We start from the raw sequence: 19,961 nt of genomic DNA on the forward strand, positions 1-19,961 counted from the left end.
AGGGAATCGCTTGTGTGCATACAGTACCATGGTTGGTCATATAATAAACATGGCCAAAAACTCATGCTCACTCATTGCGGTAGAGATAAGTGCCAGGAAGTTTAGTGAGCAGGTGGTTGGAGGCTATGTGAACATATATATGTGCTGTGCTGCATGTGTTAGTGGTGGTGTCTCAAACATGTGGCCTGCAATTACTTGCTTTGGTATCTGATTGTTATTTATTTATTTATATATTTATGTATGTATTTATTTATTTATTTTTACTTCAGTACATTCTGCATTCTGTTCAAACAATGAATCCTGTCACCAAATGCACCTAATACACTGGAGATGTGACTGGAGGTTGCAGTCAGGTGATTTTTATTTTTGTTACAATCCTCCTCCAATTGCATCTCTCCATTGAATTAGGCATGTTTGTTAAAGCTGTGGTATAGTTGGTTGAATTCCTTTGTTCGTACAGAAGTGGAGCCATTAAGAAGGGAGATTATCCTTCACTGAATGTCCATACATTCACGCCTGTCAAAAAACAACCCAAACAGACTGAGCAGTATGCAAGTGAGTGATTCTGAGGTAATTCTGTCTTTTATTGCAGTAGTACTTGTTTTCAAGAAGCCAAAGCAGTATGTACAGTTGAGAGAGAACTGTGTTTGGTGAAATGGTAGCATTGCTGCAAGCATTCCACTCCACTGTCCAGATTTTTGGCTCATATTTCTGATCTGTTCCTCACAAAATGTGTGGTGTGGTTTTCTGGGGGTCTATATTAGATCACCAAACGTTTAGGTAAGTGAACGGTGATTAATCAACCCCATGTAAGTGAAAGCTTATAAAACCGAACTGTCAGAACAGCGATTTTTTTCCAAGGGCAAAAAAATTGCTGCTCCAACAAAAAAAAAAAAAAAAGAAAAAGAAAGTAAACACTTTAAAATATAACATTAAGTGGGGGGCTTCACCTCTCCTGATGTGGGGGCTGTACCCCTCACACCCCCTCTACTTAAATATACCAACAATGAGACCACACTATAGTGCCAAAAATGGCAAACTACCAAAGCGGCCAATCAAATTCTTTCCCAGGGAAAGAATTCTCTTACATGCCACTTTGATATTTTGCCGTTTCAGTGTTTTTAGTTCAACCAAGACGCATTCGGAAACATACGTCTTCGGTTTCCTGATAGGAACATGTTTTCTGGCAAGTCAGTGAGGAATAAAGTCACTAAACTAAACAATGATAGTCATTCCAGTTTTAGAGTTCCTATCAACAGAAAATGCATGCTAACACACAACCTTTTATTCTAGCAAAAGACAGGTTGAAAGCACTGTGAAATCAACAGCCATAGAGCCTAACTGCTGTAGTCAGAAGGTAGTCTACTGAGGCAATATGATATACAGTGAAACACTGGAGACCTGGTATTTTGAAGTTATTTATATAAAAGGAATTACCTGTATGCCTTTGGTCGACAGATATAAATGCACTATGTACTATAAAGCTAGTAGGTGACTAATGTGGATAAGTGTCTTTTTAAAGATGATTTGTGATGGTGTGAGGAAAAGCTCATTTATATGATTGCACAGGACTAACAACTGGTAAGACAGTTAATGAGAGTTACATAAGGAAATGATGTTTTGAAATGCAGCTATCATTCATAGCTTACAGTCACCTACAAGTTTAGTTACTCAAAATTTATTAGTATTGCCCTGCATTTCAGAAAAAATAGATTCCATACACGAGAAGGCTAAAACAGAATCCTGAAATACATTACTAGTTATCGTTTGCTGTTTGTAGAGGCTACTATTTATTTTGATTGACTACCTTCTGTTTGATAACCAGTTAATAATCAAATGAACAACAAAGGGGTTGATGATTAGCTTGGTTAGCCCATTTATGATACCTGACTAGGGAAGAGTATCAAATGCATTGGTTAAGAATTCCTTCTTCTAAGGCCTCGATGACTTTTTTTAAAGAAGCTAATAGTTCTTCCATTTTTGGACTGACTTCAGAAACTTTTGTAGAGCATTGTGTTCAGATAAGTGTAACACCTCAGATTATCTTATATTACTTAATGCACCTATACCTGAAATTATTCCAATATCACAAATAACTCTTCTTTGGAGTATTCTTGCAACAGCTGGAAAAAAAAAAAACATTACAAAAATACTGGAAAATGAAGACTACTATCTCATTCAATAGTAAATGTATCTGTTTAGCAAAATCAATATGCAATAACAAAATAATTATTATAAGAATGAGAACTAAAAATGTGACACATAAATTATTAGCTTGGGAAAAATTACAAAGCTTACAAGAAAAGTATTAATTATATTAGATATGTTTTGAAATTTGTTATGGACTTTGTAAATAGAATGTACATAGTTTCATGAGATTGTTAATTAATTATTGTGTAAATGATTATTGTTTTATTTTAAAATCAAATAAAGTTTTTTTTAAAGAAGAAAGCATGATCTACCCTTAATAAAACCGCACTGTGAAGGTTCTAGACTCTGCAGAACTTGTATGTTCTTATTAATTAGTTCTGCAATTAATCATTTCATGGCTTATTATACTATTGAGACTGTTGCACTTATAACTGCCTGCATCAAAGAAGGGTTCAGCTTTATGGAAGCATACAGTTATATAATTTCTCAACATACAAATCCTATGGAGAGACTATGACCAAATATGTTTAGAAGATACATGTGTAAATGATAGAGATTTGAAAAATTACTAATTGATTGAGATTATTTAAAAGTAAAGTGTAAAGAAAAAAAACAAGAGGACGTAATAAAGGTATAAAAAGAAAAAAAATAATTCTGTGTGTTACTGCTATGTAAATAGTGTTCATATAGAACTGCTGCAAGATAGAACTGACTACTTGTTGTATAGCAATTCAGGTTAATACAACATGCATATCATATAAAGTTAAAACAGTCTCTGACTAAACACTGTAGGAATTAGAAGTTTGGCATGGTTAGTGCATTCTGTTTGCCCCTATCAGTGCTGAATGCTCTTACATGGGATAAGGGTTTCTTTTAAATTGCATGCAACAATTCTGTAACAACAATCTAAGCATTTTAATTCCTGTGCCTACATGAAAGAAATTAGAAAGAAAATGAGAACAACAGTATATGTTGAGGCTGTTAAGTCTTAATTTGTAGTTCGCAGGAGCATCCCTCCCCAAAGATTAAGCAGGTACAAGGATATATGTTTCATAGACTCTTGGATGATAGTCTGCTTATTTACTAAACCTTTATTCTACCACATAAATAAAATTCTTTTTATGTAACAAAGGTTCCACCCCCCGTACATGGCTACTCTATTTTTTTTTTCTCAGTGCATTTTCTTGCTACACATATGTCTTCACAAAGACATCTAGTAGATATTTGAGAGGAGTCCTTTTCATTTGTTGGTTATACACATCCTAACTGTTGCAGATAAGTATAACAATTCCTATCTCTGTGGCCACTGTAACACTGTAACGTAACAAAAGCCACTGTCAGTGATGTCTCGCAAAAACATATTACTGGGAAACAAATGAATCATAGGCTAGTATTCATAGTCAAGGGCTACATAAATGATTTAAGGTCATCTGTGAATAGAACTGATACACATATATGCAAATAAGGTCAGTAAATGTCATTTGCAATGAATAAGTAAAAGATAAGCATTTTTTGAAAACACACCCATTTCTTGAAAGAGCACGTTCAGTAAAGTTCAGCATTAGGAATTTGTGAATCTTATTCAGTTAACACTAGATGAGGAGTACCTTCTATCCATCTGTGGGGGTGACTATGACACAGAAGATGGTGGAACAGGAATAATTAGAGGTGGTGGAGACACTGCTCCATCTTAACAATGTCTGCAGCAGCAACAACAATCATATGCTCATGATGGTTGGTTTAAATTTAATAACATACATTTATGTATAGAACTGAATGCTGACAAGGAATGATCAAACATGCTACAATTAATTATTATTAGGTGAACTTTATACATCAGCACAGAATGGAAATGAGGCAGTGTGCTTATTAATTGTCCCACTCATCCCCTTGTAGGCATGCATTATACTATTCAACTGTTTTTTTTATACAAACAGTTTAACTATACAATACATTTGGATAATATCAGCAGCAGAATGGTTGTTGTTGCTGTTCCTGCTGATGATAACCTAGTTATATTTATGCGGAAAGCAGCAAGCAGTCCCCATGTTTAATAGCAGGATCTTTATCCCCACAACATGTTAGTAACTCTACAGAAAGTGGCAGTGCATCACAAAGTCAAGCACAAGCTGACATTACACTCAAACACTGAAGCTCGTACAGGAGGAATACCCCTCACCTCTATAGCATTATCTTCAAACCCAGAGGAATACTTTGGGGATGATTGCAGGCATTCAGAGGTAACACCTTTAAAAGTGGAGCCAGCTGTAGAAATTTCTTATAGCATTGGCTGCCCAACAGAAAATGTGCCCTGACATTGATAGACCTCAAACCAGGGCCAAAGAGAATCAGCTGAAAATGTTCAGAGTCTTCTGAAGTATGTGTGATGATTTCAGCACTACTTGGAGATGGCACAGACTCAGTCTTACAAGGGGTAGAGGACGTGGAGCTCTCTAGACATGTAGGGGGGGCACATGACAATACTGCTGCTTCTCAATACAGTAATGTCAATAGTCAAGGTGAATAAGCACAACATATGTAAATATTGGAAGATTGTTGCACCACAGGTATTAGTATTTCATCTGAGTATTCAAAACTTGCTAAACAACCAAAATGGTAAAAAGACAGCTTCAAAACAACAGCTTCAATAACAGGCTTTTACCATGTTGAATCCACAATATATGAAATATAGAGTTTTGCTGTTGTAAAAGTCAAGTGGCGTTGTAATTCCACAGCTTTAAAACATGTGGATGTCATAAAAACAGAAAAAAACAAACATAAAAGTGAAGAACCCTTCTGATATAAACAATGGAGAAGCGCTTTCAGCTTTTTCAAGCCTTCTTCAGATCCAAGTAGGTAAGCTGGGTTCAGTGATTAAAAGTTGGTATCACCCAATGAAACAACCACAGTGAATGATGAATGTTAACCAATCAAGTTAATCCACTGGTACACACCTCCATAGCTTGAAGTTAAAACTCTTTATTTAAAACTCTTTGTTTAAAACAACATGACAGTTTGACGTTTCTAAGACAGACTCAGACATATTTTCAGAAGTAATATTAGTAAAATCTTTTCAGTAGGTTATAGTTAAAATAACCAGCTCTGCATAAAAGCCGAGATTTGAGAGAAAAAGGTGAAAAATAAAAATAATAAAAATAAAGATGGTCATTTAGGGCACTTCTTTTTATTTCATTTCAACAGTTTCTTTGGGACATCAGAGCCTAAGTTAGTATACCTACGGTTTCTAGCAATGAAAACAGGTCATAAGTGAGCATAGCTCATTTCTCATCTATTTTTAAGAAAAGGTTTTAATGGAACACAGCCATTAAGGCCAGAGGGGTTATCTGCCCCCAGCCGCATTATCCATTTGGCTTCCTCTCTCTCAGTCAGATTGGTCAGGTCTCCTTCTCTGGAAGTAAAATGTATCTTTGAAATGACCATGAAAACAAAGCTATGTCCTTCATGCTTACGTAAATGAAGGAAAAGAGAACTTGTTTCCTTTCTGTTATGTATATCAGATTGATGTTTGCTAATTATTTGCTTTAGCTTCATATTAGTTTTTCCAACATAAAATGCTGTGCAGGAAGTGCAGGTAGCTATGTAAACAATATTGCTGGTTAGGCAATTAGCTAATCCATGAAAAACAAATGTCTGTTTAGTAACCGGATGCTTAAATGTGTTGCTACAATTGATTACATTGCAGACCTTGCAGAAGCCACATTTCTTTGTTCCTGATGAATTATTATGTACATAGTTGTCACATATTCCATCATTTGAGCATAAAATCCTTTTGAGATTCTTTTTATTTTTGAAAAGGAAACTTGGGTTATCTCCAACAATCTCTTTTAACTTTTTATCCGAAGTTAGAATCGGCCAGAACTTTCAGATCACCTGGCATACGTTATCATGGTCCATAGTGTAAGTCAAATTGACCCTTAAGTTAGATGTTCTTTTAGGTATAGCTAGGGATGGTGTACTTTCACCTTCTCTGACCTCAGAGGAATAAAAATGTTTGCCTTTTCCTTTACGTATGTCATTAATTCTGGTCTTGTTTAGTTCTAAACTTCTCTTTCCATAGCCTCGGCTGAAATTATTAATCAGCCTCTCTTCTTCCTGGAGAAAGGTTGCCTCTTCTGTACATAGCTTTGAAATCCTTGCAATTTGATTTTCAACAATGTTAGAGAAAATATGCCTGGGATGCATACTGGAAAAATGGAGCATGTGGTTTTGCCACATATCTTTCCTATAGAGGCAAGTGTCTATTCCCTTCCCCGGATCAAGAGATAATCTCACATCCAGAAAGTCAATCATCTCTCTAGATGTTTTTACATCAAATTTTAGGAAAGTAGTGGTCTGTGACAGGAAGTTAACAAAGCTTCTTAAATCTTTTTCTTTGCCCTTCCATACAATGAAGGTGTCATCCACAAACCGATTGTACAGAATTATCTGGTCATTCCAAATGATATTAGCATCATTGGACCAAGCTCTCTCCCAGTTGGCTAAAACCAAGTTTGCATAACTATTGGCACAGGGCATGCCCATGGCAACCCCCCATCTCTGCCAATAGTAGCTGTTGTCATAGGTAAACACATTGTACTCCAACACGATTTCCAAAAGATCACATATCAAATGTGATTCTACCTTCTCTTCAGTTAGAAATTCTCTTACTGCTTCAATGCCATAATTTTTTTGGTACAGAAGTGAATAAACTATTCACGTCTAGGGTTACCAATAGCAGACTCTCAAGATCATCACGATGTTCTAGAGCTATATACAGATGTTGTAGAAACTCAGCTGTATCTTTAATCACAGTGGAGGCCCTAGGTAGCATCTTTTTTAGTTCTTGTTCAATAAACATAGAAATAGATTTCGGCAACCATCCTCTACCAGCCATAATTGATTTTAAAGGTAGGCGTTTAAGATCTTTATGAATTTTTGTTAATCCAAAATAACGTATGCCAGGTAATCAGAAAGATCTGGCCGATTCTAACTTCGGATAAAAAATTAAAAGAGATTGTTGGAGATAACCCAAGTTTCCTTTTCAAAAATAAAAAGAATCTCAAAAGGATTTTATGCTCAAATGATGGGATATGTGACAACTATGTACATAATAATTCATCAGGAACAAAGAAATGTGGCTTCTACAAGGTCTGCAATGTAATCAATTGTAGCAACACATTTAAGCATCCGGTTACTAAACAGACATTTGTTTTTCATGGATTAGCTAATTGCCTAACCAGCAATATTGTTTACATAACTACCTGCATTTCCTGCACAGCATTTTATGTTGGAAAAACTAATATGAAGCTAAAGCAAAGAATTCTCAAACATCAATCTGATATACATAACAGAAAGGAAACAAATTCTCTTTTCCTTCATTTACGTGAGCATGAGGGACATAGCTTTGTTTTCATGGTTATTTCAAAGATACATTTTACTTCCAGAGAAGGAGACCTGATCAATCTGACTGAGAGAGAGGAAGCCAAATGTATAATGTGGCTGAGGGTAGATATCCTCCCTGGCCTTAATGGCTGTGTTCCATTAAAACCTTTTCTTAAATATAGACAAGCAATGAGCTATGCTCACTTATGACCTGTTTTCATTTCCAGAAACCTTAGGTATACTAACTTAGGCTCTGATGTCCCAAAGAAACTGCTGAAATAAAATAAAAAGAAGTGCCCTAAATGACCATCTTAATTTTTATTATTTTTATTTTTATTTTTCACCTTTTTCTCTCAAATCTTGGCTTTTATGCAGACCTTGTACTTTTAACTAGAACCTACTGAAAAGATTTTACTAACATTACTTCTGAAAATATGTCTGAGACTGTCTTAGAAATGTCAAACTGTCATGTTGTTTTAAACAAAGAGTTTTAAATAAAGAGTTTTAACTTCAAGCTATGGAGGTGTGTACCAATGAACTAACTTAATTGGTTAACATTCATCATTCACTGAGGTTGTTTCTTTGGATGATACCAACTTTTAAACACTGAACCCAACTTACCTACTTGGATCTGAAGAAGTCTTGAAAAAGCTGAAAGCGCTTGTCCATTGTTTACATCAGAAAGGTTTTTCACTTTTATGTTCTTTTTTTTTGTTTTTATGACATCCACATGTTTTAAAGCTGTGGAATTACAACGCCACTTGACTTTTACAACAGCAAAACTCTATATTTCATATATTGTGGATTCAACATGGTAAAAGCCTGTTACTGAAGCTGTTGTTTTGAAGCTGTCTTTTCACCATTTTGGTTGTTTAGCAAGTTTTGAATACTCAGATGAAATACTAATACCTGTGGTGCAATGCTCTTCCAATATTTACTTTGTTTTTGTTCTGCTGAGCGTTCTTTAGCGGAATTCACTTCTTTTTCTGGATAAGCACAACACATGTCATGCAAGCCCTGTCAGCATTCATCTACATCTAACAGATCCTCACATTCGAAGAAATAATCACAGTCCTAACCTCTGGTCATAAGCATTGTGGAGTCAACATACTCTCCCTGTGTTTGTCTCAGTTTTTCCATGAATACTTAGGTTTTACGACAATGACAGATCAACTCACCTTACAGTTCTCATGGTAGCCCCTTTGCAAAATCACTTGCACAATCACCTAGCCTATCTACAGGAGGTCTGTATGGCTCACTTGATCTTGAACGACTGTGAATCGGCTTCAAAGAGACAGTTGTCTATTTAACTGGAATGGGGGATGGGGGGTGAGGAACCAAATTTGCAAATGTAGTCATTCTATCCCTGTAAAACTAGTACGTACACCATCAATGAAAAGTAGAAATCAGTGCTAGATGAATTGCTATTCCTATGATGGCAGTTACTTACAACACAAAAGTTGTAATGCATAATAATTTTTAGGAGAAATATATAATAAGTGAATGACAGATTAAAATGAGTATTCTGCCATGTAAACTTACACTGCTATCACTTCACCTTCCATACTCCACAAATGATAGTTTTTTTTATGTTCCTGTAGTCAGAAATTATTGTGCATACTACTATAAAATTAATCTGAAGTGCAGTATAAACTGAGAAGAGATGGAATAATATAAAAAGTAGAATAATACATTTTCTTTAAATTTACAATGCATTAACTACTGAAGTATTTCACTGTTGCTAATATTCATTACTAGTATAGTCAAGTAAGCAGCACAGCAGAACTTATTCATCAAAGCAGACAAAAATATGAATTATTGTTATATGATGCCTTATGACATCAGTGAACAGGAGTCAATGAAGACTCAGGAATGACTTTAAGTAACAATAATATGAGTAACTTTTCTAAATAATAACAAAAATATTTTAAGATGAGAAAGAATGTCAAATGAGCAATGACAGCAGACAATATACCATGCAACATAACCTCCAGATATCACTGCGTACATCAATTATACTGTGTTTTTTACAATAAAGGAAGCACTAACCTGAATGCCATGATCTATAGTTGTGGACTAGAAATCATCTCTTCACCTGCACAGCTGCATGTCATGCATGGGCCTACTGCATAGGGTTCCTTACTATTACTGACAGTTGGTCGTCATTAGTCATAGTGGGACTGGAACTGGGAGCTGCAGTGACAGCATTAGTTACTTCACTACCAGATTGTTACATGATCATGTTGTGCAGAATGCAACATACAGTAAACATCCTGCATGCAGTAGCTGGGTAATATTGAAGGGTACCACCAGTCTCATCTAGGTACCTGTAATGGCTCTTCAAGAGGCCAAAGACTCTCTTGATGACAATACGGGTCTGGGACAGGGATGTGTTATATGTGCCCTCTGCAGTCCACTTGGATTTCTCACTAGTGTCATAAGCCATTACTCCAGTGAATATCCATCATCACTCCCCTCCCCCAAAAAAGAGAGATAGTGAGAGAGAGAAGTGTAGGATTGGGGGACAAACAAACAAACAAAAAAGTTTAGTATTCAACAGTACATTTTAACATCAATTACTACTTAAATACAATATATATATATATATATATATATATATATATATATATATATATGTATATTTTTTTTTTCCAATTATTAACAAGATGACCACTGGGCAACCTATTATGCAGGAAGAGGTGATAGAGTGAGCTAATGTGCCAGATATGGGATTCATGTGGACTGTCAGGATGCTAGGCAGAGATGTTAGAGATGCACCCCCATGCATCACGCATTACCTGGTAATTAATGGAATGGCAACTCTTCCTATTGTGGAATTGTTCTACCTGTGGACTAAAAAGGGTCCTAATTGCAAAATAGGTACAATCGATCATATGGAGTACCTCAGGGAAAAGGCATGCATACTCCTGGTTCATTCCTAGTTTTAAATGTTTTATTAAATTTTAAATATAAACAAATATATTAACAATTAAATTAAAAAAGAAATATAAAACATAATAAAAAAAGGAAAAAAACAGGAAAACACATTTATTTATTTATTTTTATTTTACGTTTGTTTACTGGGATGGTCCACTTGGCTCAAAAAAGTCACATTTCAGTGGAGGCCTGCGGAGAAAAGCTCTACATTAAGAAGAGCAAACAGTAAAGTTACAATCAAAAAAGCAGCATAGGTATGCATCTACAAACATCAAATTTGTAGTAAGAGAGTCAAGTATATTTATAACTTATGGAGGCATGCTCATAGGATCATAGGATCATACGAGGTTACTAGACTAATGGCCCTCGGGCCTTTACAAGCCTAGCCAAGAGTTTATCCCTGAAAGAGAAACCTCAGTCAGCACATGTTCGCCCGGTCAATGAGGGACACATGTGGAACCCCTGGGACATATTTCTGATTTCCCATCCACTCATCAAGGTTGTGCGTTAAATGGGGTCAGCTATGTAATCTGTTTGACTTGTATGGGAAGTGTATTCCAGGGACAGGACAGCCTCTGGGAGACAAACCTGTCTCTCCAGCAGGTTTTGTTAATCTCGCATATTAGATTTAGGCCTTTCAAACAGGTAATGTATAAGGACTTAAACTTGTGAATATGGAGCATTTCTAGTAGAGCAGGTTCCGAGATTGCCTTGTAGGCAAGACACAGGTCACCTGTTAGCAATCTGTACGATACTGAGTAGAGTGAGAGTGATTTGAGTCTGTCCACATAAGACAGGTGTTGGAGGCCATGGATTCGTTTTGTGAGGTATTTTTGTGGCCTTTCCAGTTGCTGCATGTGTTTGGAGAGTTACATACCAAATGGGGCATTGTACTCAATTACTGGCCTAATGAGGGAGGAGTACAGAGCAGTAATAATCTCCTTTTTCTGGATGCAATCCCTTTACTTATGAGATGAATCAAGTAAAAGTATTTTCTGACCACTGCCACTACATGATGGTTGAATGTGGGATTGTTGTCAACCAGTGTACCCAGGTCTCTCACCACAGATTGTGTGCTTAGGGGCTTACCAGGGCAGTGTTTGTGCCAAATGGTATGACAATGCATTTTTTGAGTTTAACTTAAAGTCATGATTTTAGCAGCAGTTGTTTGCTGCTGTGAGACTCTCTTGTAGTATGTTAGTATAACTTGTGGAGTCAATGACATCACCCAACTTACAGTCATGCGCAAACTTGGTCAGCTCTATGCCTTTTGTCTTTGCTTGGACCTGTAAGAAGCAGATGCCAACCATGCAGAGTTCCCAGGACAGATTCCTGGGGAACACCACCAACGACAGGTCTGCTGTCAGAGGTGGAGGTACCTATTTTGACCTTGCGGGTCCCATCAGTGAGCCAGTTGGCCACCCACCTGATGAGACAAGGATTTATGCCAAGTTGTGTTAGTTTTTTGATGATGCCCGATTGGAGGATTGTGTCAAAGACCTTGGCCAAGTCAAGGTAAGCTGTATGTACTGACTTTCCCTCATCTAGGGCCTTGGTGACAGTCTCAAAAAAGTCAACCAGGTCCAACATGCTAGATATGCTCTTGATGAATCTGAAATGGGTGGGATCAATTGCTTGAAGATTGCCTATGTCCTTGTGTATGTGGTTCATAATAACATGCTCTATGGCTTTACAGATCAGACTTGTCAACTTAATGGGGTGATACCCAAAACTTTAAATCAGTAGTGTAACAAGTAGGTACTGCATTGGTAGTATGTCAATAACAAAAAATTAAATGTACAATTTGTGGAAGAGTTTAAATCTTAAATAAGCATATTTAGAATTTTGATGAGTAATTAAAAAAAGGTTTGGCTAGACAGGGAATAAAACATTTTCCTTCCATTTGAGTCTAGCAAATAGGTGGCAAAGTAAAAGCTACTAAACAGTATTAGTAATACAGAAAGTAGAGGTGGAGTGTGATATGAACTGATAGGGAGGAAAAAGCTGGTAGAGTGATCTAAGTGTAAGACATTATGAGCTTAGAGTTCAACAGCAGTGGAGTCTCATTAACAGACTAGAAATAGAACTGTAGAGCAGGTGTAGTGAAACTTCTAAGGTATTACAGGTAAACAGAGAGCTTAGAGTAATACAGCATTGTAGTCTAGTGACAGACAAAAATATTGTAGAACAGGTGTGGTAAAACTATGGAAGTTTGTTGGAAAATGGGGAGGGTGAGAGGGGAGAGGAGTATAATAATGAAACAGAGGGTGGGATGGTGAGAGGCCAGAGAGGGTGAAAAGCTATTAGAGAAATCAATAAGGGCTAGAGTGTGAGAATGAGGGTGAAAAATGAGCTAAGAGAGGATGGATAGATCATCCAGCGTTGGTACAGTAACAGAGACAAATGCTAGTGAAGTGTTTTCTCAGTAGTGTTTAAAACTTTAGCATGTTGTTTGTATTGATGATTGTTGTGAGTATTGACTTCCAGATATCTTGTTTGATATAAGAGAGTTTCCATGAAAATTGCTGGATTTGGTTACTTCTAAAAAAAGTTTGTTGATTGTTCTTAGAGATCATTTGCTATTAATGGGATGACTAAGGTTTTTTAGGGAGGGGCAGTTGCTAGGATGATGAAAGACATTGTGTGTAAAACCTACATGGTGGAAAGTTAGTAGGTTTCATAAATCCAGCCATGTTAGTTGGTGCAATAATTTGCAGTGCTGTGATCTGTCAGGGAGGCCAGTAGCAAATTTTGTTATTTTGTGGTAGCACGATTCCAGCTTATTTAGGTCTGACATAGGTGAGGCACAAAGAAGGGAGGAGAGTAAGTATGTGTTGGATATGGCTTTTCTGGTGGTATTAGTGAGGAAAGGTTTTACTCTATAGAGTAACCCTAGTTTGATGCGTACCTTTTTGATGATAGTAGCTAAATGCTTATCACATCTAAGAATGTTGTTGATAGTAATGCCAAGGAGTTTAGTGTATTCAACAGGTTCTATTTTAGTGTTACCAGTTATTTATAAGATTTATTATAAAGGTTAGACTACTATCATCACTAATTTCAATTACTTTATTAATGTTTACTGCAATAATAATTCCTAGATACTTTATCTTTTTATCCGTGACTATACATTTATCAATTCTTTTGCCTATAACCTTTATATTATAATTTATAGTTAGAAATTTTGTTTTTTCATTAAAATAAAGTCCAGATTTCTTTTCAAAGTTTTCCATTAAAATAAAAAGAGATGATAGTGAGTTGTTGCATTCATTTAAAGCCAATAAAATATAGTCAGCGAACAACTGAATTTTAGAATTTAGACTTTTATTTATCTGAATACCTTTGAGATCTGAATGTGTTCTAATTCATTTTGCAAATGATTTTATAACTAGGTAAACAGTAAAGGAAAAAGAAGACATCATTGTTTAGTTCCTTTAAGGATCTTAACTGAATCTGAAGTAAATTAACCTAATTTAACATCTGCATAAGAATTAACACAGAGGAGATTAATAAGTTGTATGAAAATACTTGAAAAATTCATTTCTTCTACTACCAATGAGAGGTAATTCCAATTCGCTGAGTTGAAAGTACTATTAATATCTAAACTTATTAGAGTTAATTTCTCATTTGTTTTGTTCACAGAATCAATGTCAAAATTATTTTAATATTGTCATAGGTGTTCCTGTTTAAAATAAAACCTGTTTGGTCTTCATCAATCAAAGAAGGAAGAAATTGTTTTAATCTATTAACATGAATAGCCATAAACAATTTATGGTCTAGGTTTAGTAAAGAAATGGGTCTTTAAGAAAAGCATTTCACAGGATCTTTATCAGATTTTAAAATTGGAGAAACCAGATTGTATTTCCAAGAAAGAGGAACATTTTCTAAGTTTTTAACTACCTTAGAAACTCTGATCAATATATCCAAAGCTTCTTTTGGCATTAGCTTATAAAGTTCAGGAATAATGGCATTGTTCCCTGGAGCATTATTTGATTTTATTTATTTGTATTTTATTTTATTTATTTATTTATTTTTTCATTTGAGCATTTAATTCAGATGTTGAAATAGGCCTGTCAATAAAATTAGTTTGGTCTTCAGTCAATTTCTTCCTAATATATTTTTTAAAGAATCTTTTTTACTTCTTCTTGTAATTCTAGTAAAGCATTATTATAATATAATGTATTAAAATAATCTCTAAATTCTTTTAAGATGTCTTCCAGATTAGTAACTTTTCTTTTCTTTTTTTACGAGAATATATTTCTGTAATATGACTAGATTTTTGCAAATATTTGGGGTTAACTAAGTAGTTATTTTGATCATTTCCAGCTTGATCATTGTCTTATGATTTAGGATTTCTAAATATTTACTATTTAATTTATTTATATCTTCTGTTACATTTGTGTTTTCTTGATTATCTAGCTTTATTTTTTCTAATTGTACTTGTAATTCAATCAGCTCCTTGCCCCATTGTTTTCTTCTTGAGATATACCAGGGTGTAATTCTACCATATAAATATGCATTTAAAGCATCCCCATAAATATATCTCAGATATGTACTCAGTAGAATTTAATTCCATAAAACATTTTATTTCTTTTAAGAAATATTCCTTAAAGTCATTCAGATTAATTACATAAGCAGGTATGCATTTAATAAGAATGTTGTTGTTATGTTTTAAAATGAAATGAAATGTAATAGCATTAGGTCTGAAAGTGGACAAGATTTACTTTAGCTAAATTGTTTACTAAGTCATTTGATATGTAAACTATGTCAGTTCTGGCTTGAGATCCACGTCTGTGTGAAAAGTGGGTAAAGAATAATGAATCGTGATCAAAAAATTCATGTACATACTTGATCTGCATTCTGTCTATGAAATTTTTAATTTATTTAGCAGAAGGTAATATTTTTTCTGTTTTAGTGGTGTTACAGTCCTCAGCGTCTAAAACAACTAAAGTCATCTGCTATTACAATACTACTTTTCTAATGTGAACAATTTGTTCTAGAAATTGTTTAATAATTCTAATTCCCATACCTGGAAACCAATAACGAGTAATAAGGGTGTACAATTTCCTATTAATTTCCAAGGTTACTGAACATAGTAAGCCCTTATCATCATTGTAAGTGCTAATTATTTTAGGAATAGAAATAGAATTTCACCATACTACTCCTCTTTTTCAGAGAATAATTAGAGCTGGATAGGACAAAATATACTTTATTATTAAGTCTATCTATATCAGATTGTAATGCATGAGTCTCTTGCAAGAATATAAGAATTACACAGTTACAAATAATTATTTAGGCTGCTTCTCTTGCAACTATTAGTTAAGCCATTGATAGTTAAAGATACACTTAAAAGCAAGACATAGTCATACAATTTCTGATTCTCTATATTGGATTTTCATGTATTTTGAATGGCATTTAAGCCTTTGGATCACTTACCATCTCAAAAATAACTGATAATTAGTATATTAACTATTATATAGACTGCTAAATTTAAATACACTAAGAGCAACAGCAGACACCCTTAAATAATAGGAAGGTCTTATATGATGTAAAAATACTCTTGAAAAACCTACCAAACTCCACATGGAGTTTATAATTCCCTGTCTGAATAGGAAATCTATCAAATAACTTCCACCCATCAAGATATAAACCAACTTCCTCTCTGCTATAGTTATAATTATTTTCCATTTCTAAAGAAAGGAATACATAAAATAATATGTGAAATACCCTATTAACTGTTGAATTATAAAGTTTTAACACATAATTTTAGTTATAGAGAAATACAACACTTTACCAATCTTTATATATTGTTTGCATGAAAGATAAAAATAATAATGTTGAGGTAACAATAATAAAGTCTGTATTTTGTTTAAATAGTGAGCCTTATTTACCATTATAAAAATAAGCATTTGTTAATTTTCTAATACAAATAGCAAGATTTCAACTTGTTACAAACTCAATATAAGAGCTGGTATATTATAATTAATTATATATTCTATGATATCCATGTTTAACTGAAATAAGAACCCCTCCTAATTTTTTAGCAAATCTTTTACTGTATCTAATTTCAATGACAGCTAGAATACCCATTTAACTGTCAAATGAGCATTCATAATGCAAACATTTAAAATTAATGAATATTCTCATTTCAATAAATTTTGATGTTTTAAGTAACTATTTGACATTAGATTATATGATTTAACTATAAATTAAAAAAAATAGGTAGTGCATGTATCATTTCTATTAATACTAAGCATTGATTGCATAATGATGCAGTCTAGATTATTACACATTCAGTTCAATTAAATAATCTAAATTAATTTTTTCTTACAATTAGACTAAACTAAGAAAAATGCCATTCCAGAATATCTAATTAGTCATAATGTGTGCTGCTGAATGAATAACTATGAGAAAATGTGAACATTATTGCCTGTTTCTACTCCATTGAACAGTACTGAGAATAAACCCTACCCCAAACAATTTGATTGACAGTTATGCCCAATGACATTATCAGAGCTTATTCTTGCCAATACAGTCTTAGCAAACACGCTGGGAAGTTCAAAAAACAAAAGCTCTCAGACAGTTGTCAAATGCCACTAATAACTTTCCCACTCATTCTGTAATGCCAATAAAAGCCAAGTCCATCAAAACACTCTCCAAACCCAAATCTCCACCAATAAGGTCTCAGTGCAAGACATCCATCAATTTACAATTCAGCACAACCTCTTGCTCAGGACATGGCACTAATTAGTATCACAAGCATCTCCACAAACTGAACCATTATTTATGAAATAAAATGCCATTTGAATAATTTCAAGCTGTTTTATTTTATTTGTTCTCCTGGTTACTGTTTCAGTACTGCCTTTTGTTTAATTTAAACTTCACAAACCAAGAAACTTTAGGTCTTACTAAGAAATTATGTACATCCAAGCATTCAGAGGCACCACTCCAGCTCGAATCAAACAAAAAGATATCAAACACATGAACAGCTGTGGTGGCTTCAGAAAACCTGCCCATCAAACAGAAACAAAGCAACTCAAAAGCCGCATAACACCAAAAATATCTCCGAGCTGACACAAAGTCAGAATGCTGCTAAAAACTCTATGATCTATAACTGCAGTAGATCGTTTAAATCAAATAAAATCCCACCCTCTTAAAAAATAAAATAAAATAAAAAATGAACAGTGTACCATAAAGCTACATTGAATAGTCTTGGACTTTTAAATAAAGGGGAAAAAAACTCAGATTACATACAAGATAGTGGCATGTAGTCACTTACAGATAATATATTACAAATGCCATATTCTATGCTAAGCAATATATCTGGATGATATATTGTATGAGTGGTGATATTAGATAAACCAGATAAATCTGAAGTATGAATAATTAGTCTTATAGTAAAGTTTACTATGAAGATTAATATATATTGGTTTACCTTGGGATATGGAAATCTGAGTCTTCTTTCACTTCCATTGGGACCTCAAGTGAGGTAAACATTTATGATGTAAATAGATAAAGAAATAATATTAAAAATGAATCAGACATTTAAATTATTTTGCATATTGAAATAAAATGTTTTGTACTTTATTTGTCCTTCAGTTTCTTCTTCTTTTCATTTGTTTTCCATCCTGATCTCTCTGCTTGAAGTTTTAAGGAAACATTATTCCAGTCCACATCCTCTGTTTGATCCAATATATGCTTCATTTTTAAATAAGTTACTGCTGCATCCAGTTCTTCAAAGATTATTGTTTCATCTGGTTAAAAATCTCTCAGTCTGGCTGAAAACAAAATATGAACTTTTATTTTTTTCTTTAATTATCTAATTAATAGGAGAAAACACTTTCTTTTATAGATGACTGAGGTGAAATAGTCATCAAACCAGATAATTCTTTCATCCAATTTAATGGGAGAGTTTGACCATGCAGTTTTTAGGATTAGTTCTTTATCTTGTGAGGAAAAAAAACTTACAATAGTAGAGCTTGGAGAAGCATTGTTCCTAGAGGATGGAGTAGAAACCAGGGATCTATTCACTCTTTCTATGCCAAATGATAAGTCTAAGATTTTGGGTAGCCAGGTTGTCATGAAGCTAACCATATTATCTCCTTCCATTTTGTGTGGTAAGCCAAAAATTCTAATATTATTTCTTTGAGATCTATTCTCAGTATCGTCAATCTTATTCTGGAGAAAGGTGTTCTGCTTCAATAAAAAAAAATCAATATTATTTTCATCTTCCTTCAGTGTCCCTTCCGTATCATTTACAGAGTCCTCTATTTCAGAAATGTGTGCATTCTGCTGTCATAGTGTTTCTTGAATTTTGTCCATTTGTTTGGAACGCTTCTCTTTAAAATTATATAGTTTAGTGTCTATTTTGTCTATTTTCAGAGATAAATCCTGAATATTTGTGAGGACCAACTAAAGTGCTTTCTTAAAAGATGAATCTTGTGAGTTTGTTTTCAGGTTCTCATTTTCAAGCTGTCTGTGTAATTTCTCTTGAAAGAAATTGAGAAGAAAACTTCAAAGTATCAAGAACATTTTTTGATTCTATCTTTTAGGATATCTTGTATTATAAAGTTCTATTTTCAGTTGGTCTATAAGATAGACAAAATTCAATATTTCCTGTCAGAAATATAAAATATAGCACACCAAGTGAATTTTGCTGCTATCCTGTCAGTATCCTGGCCATGTCCCCCAATCTGAAAATCAGCAATTCTGGCTCATATCTGAGGTGACATTGGGGAATAGATATACTAGTCCAAATGTGTCAAAGTACATCCAGGAACTGTTGCACTATCTTAGTGGCAGAAACCTGTGAGATCCCAAACATTTCAAAAGTCTACATCTGGAAGATTCCAGTAGGAAGTATAGTGAGGGCTGTACATACCTTGGTGTCCAGAGGGATAAGAAGTCCACGCATTCCTCCAGTGCTCCTATGGGGGTCAAACATATTCACTCAGATCTTTATAATGTCCCTGTAAGATTAGATATGAAGGTACTTTACCATAGTTAGCTGAAAACACTGTATGCCATGATATTGAGAAATGAAAGTCTTAATTACCCAAGTTCATGCTTCAATAGGTGTCAATTTCTCCCTTATGAAACAAGTCTTGTGCACTATTCAGGATGAATTCTCCAAACATTGTAAATAAGGTTTTATTAAATGTTCACAATATCTGAAATGCAGTCTCCATTAACAGTTCTGATAACCAGTTCAAGCTGCTGTACATCATTCTAATTGTCCTGAATAACATAATCTGACATAGTCTCTATATGACCTGTTTTCTGTACTCATGCTCAAGTGTTAGACATCTTCTCAGAAGTAACAGGTCTAGTGAACTTACTAACCTTAACCATCAGCTATCCTGCACACAGCATATTTTATTCTCCTTTTCAGTAATTTTCCTCTATTGACTATATCCACCTCCTAATCCTTCATCCTACATCTTGTTTATAGCTTAATTTATCTCTTGATTTTTTTTTTCTTGGGAAAAGAA

This window comes from Protopterus annectens, chromosome 2.part0 (genome assembly GCF_019279795.1).
Source record: "Protopterus annectens isolate FY-2018-M chromosome 2.part0, PAN1.0, whole genome shotgun sequence".
NCBI classification, from domain to species: domain Eukaryota; kingdom Metazoa; phylum Chordata; order Ceratodontiformes; family Protopteridae; genus Protopterus; species Protopterus annectens.